At 39.2% G+C, this 13,970-nt stretch overlaps 1 long non-coding RNA gene across 1 annotated transcript in view; it reads left to right on the top strand.

Annotated features, from left to right (window-relative positions):
• The first annotated feature begins 1,316 nt into the window (after positions 1 to 1,316).
• The window catches only part of LOC119939514, a 45,571-nt gene continuing 32,917 nt past the window's right edge, over positions 1,317 to 13,970 (top strand). Inside the window, exon 1 of the long non-coding RNA XR_005454674.1 lies at positions 1,317 to 1,452. This is a non-coding gene — a long non-coding RNA (uncharacterized LOC119939514). The remainder of the gene's footprint in view (positions 1,453 to 13,970) is intronic.

Genomic DNA, 13,970 nt, shown 5'->3' with positions numbered 1-13,970 from the left:
TGATGTGCATTGAGCTTTAATTCCATTTGTTCTGATGACACCTGTCCACATATTTTGTTTGGTTCTCTGTCTCCCCCTTCTAGACTGAACCCATTGTTGGGTAGGGACTGTATATGTTGCCAACTTGTACTTCCCAAGCACTTAGTATAGTGCTCTGCACACAGTAAGTGCTCAATAAATACGATTGAATGAATGAATTAATCCTTCCATATTTTTTCTGTCAATAGCTACAGTGTTTTGCAAATAAAATGGCCTGTGTCTCTCTTTCCCCCAGTTGTCCTCTCCCAAAGGCTTAGCCTAGGGCACTGCATGCTCAAAACTTCTGATTGATTAATGACCAATCAGACCTTGTTTGTTCCTCATAGAGAGCACACTCTGAGTCTGTTTCCAAGGCAGAAGGGGTAAAGATGCAAAAGAAATGAAGGACTGGGACGGAAATGTTTCTGCTAATAGTTGCATTGTACTCTCCCCAGCACTTAGTACAGTGCTCTGCACACAGTAAGTGTTCAATAAATACGATGGACTGACTGACTGAAAGGCTGCCTGCTCATAGGTCAGAATGGAAAAGAAGAAGCTCTTTATCATTTCCAGGGGTTCTCTTCCAGTTCCACAGTATCTCCTGAATCTCAGCAACATCATAAGCTAAGCTTCCAACTGGGCAAATTTATACGGGAGACGAGAAAGTATGGAATATTTCATTTGATTGGAGGAGAACTGAGGGTAATGTGTTTATGACCCCTGGCAGAGAATTGCCTAAGCAAGAGCAGTTAACTGTAGTAGTGGGAGATGCCAAGCCTTAGAGGGAAATCTGTAGTGGGAGATGCCAACTCTTAGAGGGAAATCTGTAGCATCCAAATCTTTAATTGTTGAAAAGACAGGCGAGAAGCCTCCTTTGTTTTATCCACTTGGATAAATGAATTAAAATAGTGGTGATTCTTTTTGATCAAATGAGGATGAGTAGTCTATTGTTGTTCAAATTAGAACAAACAACTTGGGCATCAAGACCAGACCTGCTTTTTACTTTGTAACTTTCCTCAGTGACTACGTGAGGAATAGGGGCTTAAGGAAACTGGAATTTTCTCTTCTGTGGGTGTCCTTTTTGCTCTGGTGGTTTTCAGCTATCAGTTTTTTTTAATGGCTGTGTCTATCTGAGCAGATATGCTGTTATGTCACAACCTCCCTCTTCCCCACAACTAACCATAATTGGCAATTTTCACTCTCTTTACTGAATTCTAGTGCCTAAGTCTCTAGACTGGCATTTATATCTGGAATGGCTTCTTTCCATGCATGAGGACAACTACTGATTTCCACCCAGAAGAGCTGCTGTTTACATTGCTTCGGAGAATCACAGTAGTAGTGGGGTTAAAACCAAAACCCACTGCCAAAGCAAAATAGCGTCAATTTAGTCGGGCTGGTTTGATTTCTTGCCTCCACTGGCTTCCAGGAATAAAGGTAAGTGATACTCACTCTTTGTGTGATGGAAAGGAGTGCATATATTTCGGGAGCTATTTTCAGTTCTAAGCCAGTAAAGAAGCCTCCGGGAAATAACATTTACAACGTTTCTAAGTTTGCTTCTATGAAGATTGTAGCACGTTTTTGTTGATCTGTAATTTATTTTTCTATTTTTAGACCCACCATATTTTCTAAATATGGGGCTTTGCAAGTTAGAGAAAGAAAAACGAGAATAATGAGAAGCAGTATGGTGTAGTGAGAAGCGACATAGTGTAGAGGATAGAGCACAGAACTAGGAGTCAGAAGGTTGTGAGTTCTAATTCTGGTTCCATCATTTGTTTGCTGTGTGACCTTGGGCAAGTCACTTCACTTCTCTGGGCCTCTGTTACCGCATCTGTAAAATGAGGATTGATTCTGTGAGCCCCAAGTAGGGGAGGGATTGTGTCCAACCCCATTTGCTTTGTGTCCACCCCAGCTCTTAATTCAGTGCCGGGAACATAGTAAGTGCTTAACAAATACCACAATTATTATTAGAAGGAGATGGACAGGGGCACAGTGGAGCCAGAGAATTGAGTTCAGCAGGATGGGTGAAGTTCAAGGCTTAGTTTTGTGCATCAAGCAAGTTGGGTAGGGAGTAGGTGGTTCAAATTGGGCTTTAAGGCCTGGGATAAGTGGAGAGATCAAGAGATTGGAGGCCCCCGTTAAAAGATATAATAGTTTTACAGGGAGGAGGTGCATGGGAGAGAAGGCAATTAGGTGGCTGTGGTCAAAGAGTAGGATTTCAGAATTGGTGAAGTTCAAAATGATACAGTGACTAATGATGATGAGATCAGATATGACAATGTAGGTAAATGGGTTACCTATTTATAATAACCTAAAATTTGTCTCATTTGAAAGGTTACTTCTACAATCATTAATTTTAAATTGACCCTCCAGTAGCATTGGTAGCTACATTAGTGCCTATCCTTTAGCTGTGAAAGGCTTGACAAAAATGTTTGAAGAATTTTATTGAATTGATATGCATGCTGTATAGATAAAAGGTCTCTGAAGTTTATGTATCAATTATTCAGAAAAAGACTATATAGAGATATACAAGTGCTAGGTAAATTTAATATTCTCTCAAAATAAATCAAACTGAAGCAGTTTTATGCAACTGACCACTTAAAAAATTGATCCCAGAAAGCTGTTTCTGTCCACATAAAATTTCAAATTTTATACTTCCAAAATGTCTCAAGGTGTCCTTGTCTATTTAACTTTCACCAAATGTCAGTTCTGCATTCATCTTTGAAATATTATCTGAATGCTAAGGAAGAAGAAAGAAAAAAACAGGGAAATGATTGACTAAAATAATTTTAGGCACCATAAGGACAGCAAGTGGTGTGATGATAGAAAAGCAAGTAATATATTCCTGAATATGAATCTATAATCATTTTCCTGTTTCAAAATGCAAGATTTTTTTTTAATCAACACACATCCTCCTTTCAAATTATAAAGATACTTTCTATTTGGAACAACACTTACATAATCAAAGTTATTTTCTGAGCCAAAATAGAAAAAAAAAATCAAATCACTGGGCTCATAATATAATGAAAACAATGTAAAAACATGAACAGGAGTGATATTCTGAATAAAGATGAAATAAATATTTGACAAATAGTGATTGAAATATACCGTTAAATTTCTGATCATTCTGTTCTTTCGGTGTTTATATGTGGCATGATGATGAATGAATCTGCCAGGATGGAGATATTCTTACATGCAATCCTGAGAGAAACCCTAGTCTGGGGAAATGTTGCATAGGTAAAATTTATGATCTAATGTTTAACAGGCCAATAATGGTGATAAAAATAATGGTATTTGTTAAGTGTGGACTATGTGTCAGGCACTATTCTAAGTGCTGGAGAAGATACAAGTTAATCAGACATATCAACTATGGTATATTGTGTGATTAATTGATTGGTATATCCTGTATAGGAAGAGCCTTTGAGAACTGCTTGTCAATCATTGGCATTTATGTGAAGCAGAGTGGTTCAGTGGAAAGAGTGCAGGCTTGGGAGTCCGAGGTCATGGGTTCTAATCCTGACTCCACCACTTATCAGCTGTGTGATTTTGGGCAAGTCACTTATACATCTCTGTGCTTCAGTTACCTCACATGGAAAATGGGGATTAAGACTGTGAGTCCCATGTGGAACAACCTGATTACCTTGTATCTCCCCCAGCACTTAGAACAGTGCTTGGCACATAGTAAGCACTTAACAAATACCAAAATTATTATTTATCAATCATATCTATTGAGCACTTACCATTTGCAGAGCACTGTTCTAAGCTATTGGGAAAGTGCAATATAACAGAATTAGCAGACAGGTTCCCTGCCCATAATAAGCTTACAGTCTTCAGATATTGACCCCAAATCTAGCCACCCCCTTGTTACAAACTAAACCCTACTATAACATACTACAATCCAGTCCCCACACTTGGTTCCTCTAATTCTAACCTTCTCGCTGTACCTTTATCTCACCACCAATCTCTCCCCAACATCCTAACTCTGGCCTGGAATGCCCTCCCTCCTAGTACCTGACAATTACTCTCTCCCCATCCAAAGATTTATTGAAAACACAAAGCCTCCAAGAGATCTTCCATAATGAAGCCCTCCTTTCCTCTTCTCCCACTCCATTCTGCATGGCCCTGACTTGCTCCCTTTGTTCTTTCCCCTCCCCAGCACTTGTGCAAATATCTCTAATTTATTTATTTATATTAATGTCTATCTCCTCCTCCAAACTATGAGTTCATTGTGGGCAGGGAATTTGTCTGTTTATTGTTATATTGTACTCTTCCAAGAGATTAGTACAGTACTCGGCAAACAGAAAGCATTCAATAAATATGATTGAATGAATGAATGAATAATAAAGCTATCCTTCATAGCATATGGCTGTTCTCATCATCACATAGCAACTTGGTCAGATGGGGCACAATACGGAACTTGTAGAATAGAAGCATTGGGTAGAAAAAGTTTAAATACCCCAAAAGATTAAAAAAAAAAACCCATTGCACCAAGACAATTAGAAAGCTGGAAGAGGAACATATCTGCTTCTCTAGAAGCCCCCTTTCTGGGTCAGACAAGAGAAGGAATATATGAAAGAGGAATGCATGATACCTTGCTATCCTTCTATCTGTAATTTATCATATCTGGAATCTTTATGTCTCTCTTCCCCAAAAGACTCGAAGGTCTTTGAAACCAAGGATTATGGCTTCTGTTTTGAGCTTTCACAACTGCTTAGCACAGTGTCCTACATACAGATACTGTCAATGAATGATTTTGCTGAGGATGATACAATGATGATGATTGTTTGGGATGCAGGAGAGGCCATGACCATAGGGAAGGGTTTTATGAGATCAGCTATGGGAAAACCAGACAGAAAGCTAAGCTAGGATGGGGAAATTGTATAAGTATGTGCAGAGGATTAGGTAAATCATTAAGTTGAAATGTGTTTCACTAAGGGTTAGTTATGAGAGCTAGCAAAGACATAATAAAAGTGATAGGACAAAGGTCACGTGCTCCAACCACAATGATAAAAAATAATAATAATAATGGCATTTGTTAAGCGTTTACTATGTGCAAAGTGTTTTTCTAAGAGCTGGGGAGGATACAAGATGACCATGTGGGGCTCACAGTCTTAGTCCCCATTTTACAAATGAGGTAACTGAGGCACAGAGAGGTTAAGTGACTTGCCCAAGGTCACACAGCTGACAAGCAGCGGAGCCAGGATTTGAACCCATGAACTCCGACTCCCAAGCCCGTGCTCTTTCCACTGAGCCATGCTGCTTGGCTGACCTCAACTGGGCACAGAACTCAGCCCAACATATAGATCCATAAAAGGGATGACCAGAAGAGGGGTGGAAGAGGAGGAGCCAGGATTATCGTGAAGGAGCCTCAAAGATGACAGGGATTGGGGAGGGTCGTGATCAACTCAAATGAAACAGCATGACCTAGTGGATAGGGCACAGGCCTGGGAGACTTGGGTTCTAATCCCAGCTCTGCCATGTGAACTTGGGCAACTAACTTAACTTCTCTGTGCCTTGTTACCTCATCTGTAAAATGGGGATCCAATACCTGTTCTCCTTCCTCCCTAGACTGTGAGCACTATGTGGGACAGGGACTGAGTCTGACCTGATTATCTTGTATTTTACCCAGCGCTTAGTACAGTGCCTGGTACATAGTCAGAGCTTAACAAATTCTGTTAAAAAAAAAAATCATTGTCTTCACTCCTGAGAGTTTTGGGGGCTAAAGTTTTAGTCAGTTAATTAACAGGTCTCCACGTAACTAAATGCAGTTTTAACCATGTGGAACAAAATAGATTACCAGTGGCAGCATGAAGATTCAGATGTACCCTCGTTCCCTTAGAAGGAGCTAAATGAAAATAGTTCATGGTAATGACATTTTCAGGCAAAAATAAACACCAAACAAGGTCACCACAGAGTTACCCTGCAGCAATTTTTCTATCCCTGTATGTTCTCTTAGACTTAATTAAACATGAAAGATGCTTTTAGTTTCCGCTGGGAATATGTTCTAACAGAAGTAAATACCACTGAGGGAGTCTCAGAGTGGCATTCAGTTTCATTTTGATACCATGACTTGCCCTGTATCTTTCAGATAATGATGCTGCAGTTCAAAATTTTAACATTTGCCAACTACTGCCTGACACTTTATATTTATTTATTTCTATATTCATTCATTTATTTGCTCAATTAGATATTTATGCTTTATTTATTTATTTAAGTGCTTATACATTCATTTTAACTTATCGTGAATGTGCATGTGGGTGATCCGTACCAAGGATAACACTCTTTCATTTCACATCCCTTTCTGCCCTACCAAAACACATTTATGAAATAATTTTAGCACTAAATCAGATCACAGAGGTAATATGAAGAATGAGGTACCAGACCATCTTCACCATAATGTTATTCAGCCTGTCAGTCAACCAATCATATGTATTGAGCACTTACAATGTGCAGAGCACTGTACTAAGTACTTAGGAGAGTACAGTATAACAATATAACAGACACGTTCCCTGCCCACTGTGAGCTTGCAGGCTAGAGGGGAAGACAGACATTGATATGTGCGAATAAATTACAGATATGTACATAAATGCTGCCTGCCTGAGGAAGGGGATGAATAAAGGGAGCAAATCAGGACAATGAGAAGGGAGTTGAAGAAAAGGGCTTTGTCAGGGAAGGCCTTCTGAAGGAGATGTGCCTTCAATAAGGGTTTGAATGAGGAGAGAGTAATTGTCTGTCGGACACTGTTAAGAGGACACATTAAAATCCCTCTTCATGTCCATCAAAAAAGAAATGAAAGCTCAAAATTAGAACTGATTTGAAATCTAGGAAGTTTACCAAAATAGGATTATGATAACACATTTTAACAAATTTAACAATTTCACAAATTATTGGTAGACCTTATTTCTAAACCCAGGATAGAGGAGAATTGAGAAATAACAAGTCAATGGAAATCACTTTCCCTAGGAGAAAAATAATAGAAATACAGGTATAGCATCTCTCTTGCCATAACCTGGAATAAAACACTTCTCTTAGAATTTAGTGGAGATTGAATTTTTCAGATATCGTATTCACTGATCCCTTATTCTAACCTTAGGTGTCTTTAAATAGACTATGATCTCTTGTATATCTTTTTCCCTGACATATCATTTTAAAAATATAAAATCCTATGAAATACATATCTGATTTATCCTATAATAGCTGATAATATCAAACTATAGTGACATCAAAAGATTTCAAGACTGAATGGTGGAAGTAAAAAAAGAAATCAATAAAATAGACTCTTAAAAATGAGTAGTATATGTGCCTTTTGAGCTTTAATTTGTAGTTTAAACTACAGGTACTTCCATTAATTAAATTCTGAATCATCCTTTTTTTCCAGGTCCAACATTGTTGCAGCATAAAGAAATTCACAATACTTGACTCATTTTTTCTCCATAAAATTTCCTATTTTGAAAAATAGAGTTATTTAAAGAGTACATACAGCTAGGCAATTCCACATTCAACAGCTCATAATTGAAAGAATATAAACTATAATGAAAAACAAAGGCAAAGCTGTTTGATCCAATTAAAAAGATTTCACCCTTAGAAGTTAAGTTCTTTTAAGTTAAGAAGTTTTCCCTGATAATGTGATTTAGTTCAGCTTTCTGTTATGCTTAATTTTCATATAAGAATTAGAAAGTATCTGGTCTCAAAGAAGCTGGAATCTTGTCAGTCACCAGATGGATACCATTATGAAAGATAGTCTCTACAAGTGTGTGCTAGTAATAATGATAAGGGTATTTGTTAAGTGCTTACTAAGTTTCAAGCACTGTTCTAAGTTCTGGCATAGATAAAAGGTAATCAGGTTGTTCCACGTGGGGCTCACAGTCTTAATCCCCATTTTACAGATGAGGTAACTGAGGCACAGAAAATTGAAATGATTTACCAAAAGTCACACAGCTGACAAGTAAGTGGTGGAGCCAGGATTAGAACCCATGACCTCTGACTCCCAAGCCTGTGGTCTTTCCACTATGCCATACTGTTCCTCACAGTGCTAAGGCAATCACTTCTGGTTTTTGTTTCATATATCAATCTGGGAATCAATTAATAGTATTCATTGATCACATAATGTACACACTATACCAAGTGCTTGAGAGAGGTCAGTAGACTTCTAGACATAATTCCTGCCCTTAAGGATTTTAAAATCCTGCTGGGAAGACAGACATTAAAGTAAATTACAGACAAGTTATATAAAATGGGGTTGTGAGTATTTAAGTGCTTAGGGGATATGAAAGTATTGAAATGGGAATTGGGAGATATACAGTGGGGTAATTTAAATTATTACAGCCTCCTGGAATAAATATCTGGCAGAACTGTGGACTAGAGTGGGTGCAATAGGCTAAATTCCACGGGTCTTTGAGTGAACAACAATTTGCCGCTCAATTCTCTCTGAAGTCCTCCAAGACCAAGGGCGGCTTACTATGGCCAGACACACTTAAACATATTATGGACAGATTCATCAAATCAGATTCTTAATCATCCTTTCTTGTCTGTGCTCATCATTGCTTGAATCTGATTAGCTTAAAACCCTCTGTACTCACTGCCCAGCCACCGTTCAGGAAACGTGCCTTTTGAGTCATATTTTCACAAACGCTTAGTACAGTGCCCTGCACACAGGAAGCATTCAATAAATATGATTGATTGATTCAGTCATGCATTTTCAAACAGCCCTCTACTGTCAGTGAGGTCAGTCATGAGTGTGACTGTAGTTGGAAAGGCTGATGTGGACTGGTTTTTCCTGGGCTTGTTTACATGTAAGGATAGGTCCTTTCCCAGTTATGTGTCCCATTCTAGACATGTGTTTCGAGCCTGTCTCTTGGTATCTCAATCTTCATGAAGCCGTTACCCCCCTCCCTGTGTCTACCTTCAGGACTGATCTGTCTGTTACAGTGGTCTCTCAACAGGACCCTGATCAATCACAATGACTCTGTGCTTTACCATGTGTTTGAACTGTTTTTTGTCTGCCTTTGGTGTTGTGCATCTTGCTGTCATCCATACTCCTCACCTGTCCCATCCAGGGGAGATCTCCCTAAGGAAGGCCTTACCTTTTTTTCACTTCTCCTGACTCAGAGAGAAAGGTGGAGGCATCACATTTTCATCCCTCATCGCAAATGACAGCGGCATGGCGTAGTGGGTAGAGCATGGGCCTTGGCGTAAGAAGATCATGGGTTCTAACCCCTGTTCAGACACTTGACTGCTGTGCGACCTTGGGCAAGCTGCTCCTTCTCTGTGCCTCCATTCCCTCATCTGCAAAATGGGGGTTGAGACTGTAAGCCCCAAGTGGGACAGGGACTGTGTCCAACGCGATTAGTGTGGATCCACCCCAGCGCTTAGTACAGTGCCTGGAACATAGTAAGCACTTAACAAATGCCACAATTATTATTTTCCATACTCTCGCCCTCTCTTTGTCTTTCCTTTTCAACATTTGAAGCTCTCATCACCTGCTCATATCACCCACTATTTGCCATCATCTACCTACTTCCTTGTCCTTCCTCACAGTCCCTGCCCCTCCCGGGGCTCACAGTCTTAAATCCCATTTTACAAATGAGGTAACTGAGGCACAGAGAAGCTAAGTGATTTGACCAGGATTACTCAGAAGACAAGTGGCAGAGCAAGCATTAGAACCCAATTCCTTCTGAATCCCAGACTTGTGCTTTAACAACTGTCATGCTACTTCTCTAGAGAGGTTTATAGTGTTCTCTCTTCCTCCACCACTTCTCAGAATATTCTTCCCCCATTAAATGTAGGACTAGGAGAAGGATGATGATGGGTAGGGAAAAGAAAAGAAAAGAAGAAAGAGGGTTTTTTTTGAAGTTAACTGAATTTTTTTGAGCACAATAAAGCCCAGGTGTTGAATTTGGATCAGAGAAGGGACAAATTATTTATTTCTGAGCCATCCTCTCATTTTTAGCTGTAAACCTACACAGGAAATGGCAGGTAGAAGCTCATTCATGGTATCTTCAGTCAGAATAGTTTGCATGATATTCTTAAAAAAAAAAAAATGGCCTCCAAGAGAAAAGAGATAAGCTAAAATGAAATGCTCTTGTATGTTAAATAGCCCTTATTCATGTACACGGTTTAGAAAGGTTAAAAGCACTGCCTGCATTTTTAAAACAGTTTTGAGTACTTCAAGAATGGGATGTTTTTAGTGGCTATGAGAGGTATGATTACATTCACCAATCCACTATACATTAAACTGGAGGTTTTTCTATCTGTGACCCAATTAAGATATAAAAAACATTTATATTCAGAAATGAAAACTACCACTTGTCCTTCAACAGCTGTTAGTTGGTACACTGTGTAGTTTGGGGATCCATTATACCTTGGTATTAAAGAAGAACAGTGCAATTTCATTTATCTTTTGCTGAGAGTCTTTTCTTTTGTATTACATGACAACCTCAAGGCATCACAGTGATGCAGATTCACATAAAAGTAATCTATAATGAGGTTCTACAATTATAATGGAAAATTTCCAGTAATGATCATAACTTCTGCCAACTACGGTGATAAATAATAGCCTGCCAAAATATGCTTTCCACTGTTCCACTGAAAGTGAAATGCCAGGCTGGTTAATTGAAATTAAGGAATTGCAGACAATAGGAATGAGTGCATATGCTTCTCTTCTATACATTTTGTATGGAAAACACAAATAATATTTTGTAGATGCAATTCATTTAGTATTTAGAACTGCATCTACTAGAACTCGTCTAATGTAATTATAAATTCTATATATTCATCATTTATACTTCCTGACTGTACAATTCAGTCTTTAAACTGTGCCAATTTGATGCCTCAAATCAAAAGATTGGAAGAATCAAATTATGCCATTGATAAGCTAGGGAGGCCATCAAAATAGACCTTGAGAAAATTGTGACTTTATAACCTTATTGTGCTAATGAAAGTATAGCAAAATTAAAAGGCCAGAATGCCTTTCTGCAGACTATACGGCCACATGATGTTGTTTCTATGTGACTATGAGAATTAAATTACAGATGACACATCCAGCGTCCTCAATATCTGTTCTCCCTCCTACTTAGTCTATGAGCTGCATGTGGAACAAGGACTCTGTCCAACCTGAATAACTTGTATCTTACCCAAGTGTTTAGAATAGTGCTTGGCACATCATAAGCACTATCAAGTTATTATTATTATTCTTATTATTTTATCATCGTCATTATTCTTAGATTATGAGTCCCCCAAAGGACAGGGACTGTATCTAATTCCCACCTGTGTATTCTTTCCCAGCACTTAGTTCAGTGCTTTGCATATAGTAAACCCTTAATTTAGTGGACTGTCTCTCTATGTTGCCAATTTGTACTTCCCAAGCGCTTAGTACAGTGCTCTGCACATAGTAAGCGCTCAATAAATATGATTGATGATGATGTAGTGTAGTCTAGACTGTAAGCTCATTATGGGCCGAGGACATGTCTGCTAACTGTTGTATTGAATTCCCCTAGGTGCTTAGTACAGTATTCAGCACATCATAAGCATTCAATACATACCATTGATTGACTGATTAATAAATACTGTAACTAGCATCACTATTACTATTAATAAATACTATCACAATCTCCAGCTCCATCTATGAACTGTACTCAACATTACATGGCAGGTCAAGCATGTCTACAACATGGAACTGTGAAGTAGCCTACTCTCTATCATTTATGCAAAGGTACAGAACACCCTTGTGTTGTGTAGGACATATAAGAATAAATGTTGTACAGCAGGATATTTAAGAATTGGACATAAAGTCAACTGAGAGGGAGGTCCACCCAAGTTATGAGGCAGAACAAACAAATATGAAGACATAGTAAAGCCTTGTCTCAAGCTATGCAACATAGATAGCAATGACCTATTTGAAGACCACTGCAGCAGAGAATATTCTGCATGCAGAAATTTGATGAGATATTGCTTTCCTACAACAACACTTCGATGATGATGATGATGATAGTATTTGTTAAGTGCTTCCTATGTGCCAAGCACTGTTCTAAGCACTGGGGTAGGTAATCAAATGTGACTTTCCCGAAGTCACACAGCTGACAAGTGGCAGAGCTGGGATTAGAACCCATGATCTCCCAAGTCTGTGCTTTATCCACTAAACCATGCTACTTTGTAAATATCGGTCTACCAATACCAAGATAAGCTCAAAAACAAGAAACAAGTCTTATTAACTTCTGGATGCTCAATACTTCTACTACTACTACTATTGCTATCACTCTTCCTCCTCCTACTGTTTTTACTACTGTTGATATGACTACTACTACTATTGCTATGACAACTACTACTACTACTATTACTACCACTATTATTACTACCAGTAGCACTACTGTTACTACTCTTACTACTTCCCCTTTACCTACTATTACTACTACTACTGCCGCTACTACTCCTCCTCTTACTACTACTAGAAAATGGTGTAAACCTAGTAATGTGGGATTACTGAGGCCACTGAGTGGGAGTGGGGAAGAACCACAGCAGTGGCCAGAGGCAGGAGAGCAGAGAAAAGGGAGTGAGTTTAAGTCCAGCACCTTCTCTGACCCACTCAAAGGGAGATTGCTATTAGTTTCACACCATAGCCCTGGAGACGGTTCCAGTTTGGACTTGGAATCTCCATTAGGGGCTTGTACTTCTCCAGGCTGTGGGAATTCAGTCCAACAGAATCCTCCGGGTCAAGCCAGCTTAGTCTGCAAATTATTCTATTCACATCATTGACAAAGATAGTGAATGGAACCAGTATCCAAATCAATCCCTTTTCAATATGCTGACTTGTACTTTCCAAGCGCTCAATACAGTGCTCTACACACAGTCAGTGCTCCATAAATATGGCTGATAATTTGATTGCACCTTGCAAATTAACTACTTTGCCACGAGCTCAAGAGAAGCAGCGTAGCTCAGTGGAAAGAGCACGGGCTTTGGAGTCAGAGGTCATGGGTTCAAATCCCAGCTCCCCCACTTGTCATCTGTGTGACTTTGGGCAAGTCACTTAATTTCTCTGTGCCTCAGTTACCTCATCTGTAAAATGGGGATTAAGACTGTGAGCCACACTTGGGACAGCCTGATCACCTTGTAACCTCCCCAGCGCTTAGAACAGTGCTTCTCCCAATCTATATGGGAGAAGGTTGAAGGGATTCCAAATAGCTCTTTTCATGTATGTAAACACATTTTATGAAGACAACACACTTCTCTATGCCTAGAAGGTGGTAGGTGGGGGAGGACAAACATGAACAAGGGGAAAGACATTTAAATTATAGCAGGAAAAGGTTTGGCTGTACCGAAGGAAAGCTTCTTAGCTTTCAGAGTGATAAAATCAAGAACAATCTACTGTGAGACTGAGAGATGTCTATCAGTGGGATTGAAAATAAAGACATCCAGCCTGGATGTTGGCAAGCCACCTGCTCGAAGGCATGAAGCAAAATTGGAAAAGGTTTTGATTTTCCTCCCACCGCTTAGACTCTGTTGTCCTGACAGAAACATACTGGAGGCAAAGTATGAAACGGAGGAGGCAAAGGAAGCAGTAAAGAATGCGGCATCAGCCTCTAAACTCGCCAACAGGTTTTAATCAGAGTCCTGGTCTGGGAAACACTCCACTATCTGGTGAGAGGTTTGATTTGTCACAAAATTGGCTTTCAAAATCCCACCTTCTGAAAATCCTGTTCAATTTCTGGGGTAAAGGAAATGTTCTCAGTCTTCTCTACATGGTACTCCAACCAACCTTGCAAACTGTTTATATGTCAACTCTTCTGAAGTTACAAGCTGTGGTAATAAGTAATCAGTTTCTAAAGGTTATCCCATATATCCCCTACAAGACGGTTAAGGATTACTTTTTCAAGCACATACTTAATTTTCTCAGGTAACACTCTATGGATACACTACAGAACAATTGCAGATGGAGATCAGTTTCTAAGGGTTATATCATA

The sequence above is a fragment of the Tachyglossus aculeatus genome, chromosome 17 (genome assembly GCF_015852505.1).
Source record: "Tachyglossus aculeatus isolate mTacAcu1 chromosome 17, mTacAcu1.pri, whole genome shotgun sequence".
NCBI lineage: Eukaryota > Metazoa > Chordata > Mammalia > Monotremata > Tachyglossidae > Tachyglossus > Tachyglossus aculeatus.
This window is presented reverse-complemented; position numbering and strand designations above follow the sequence as displayed.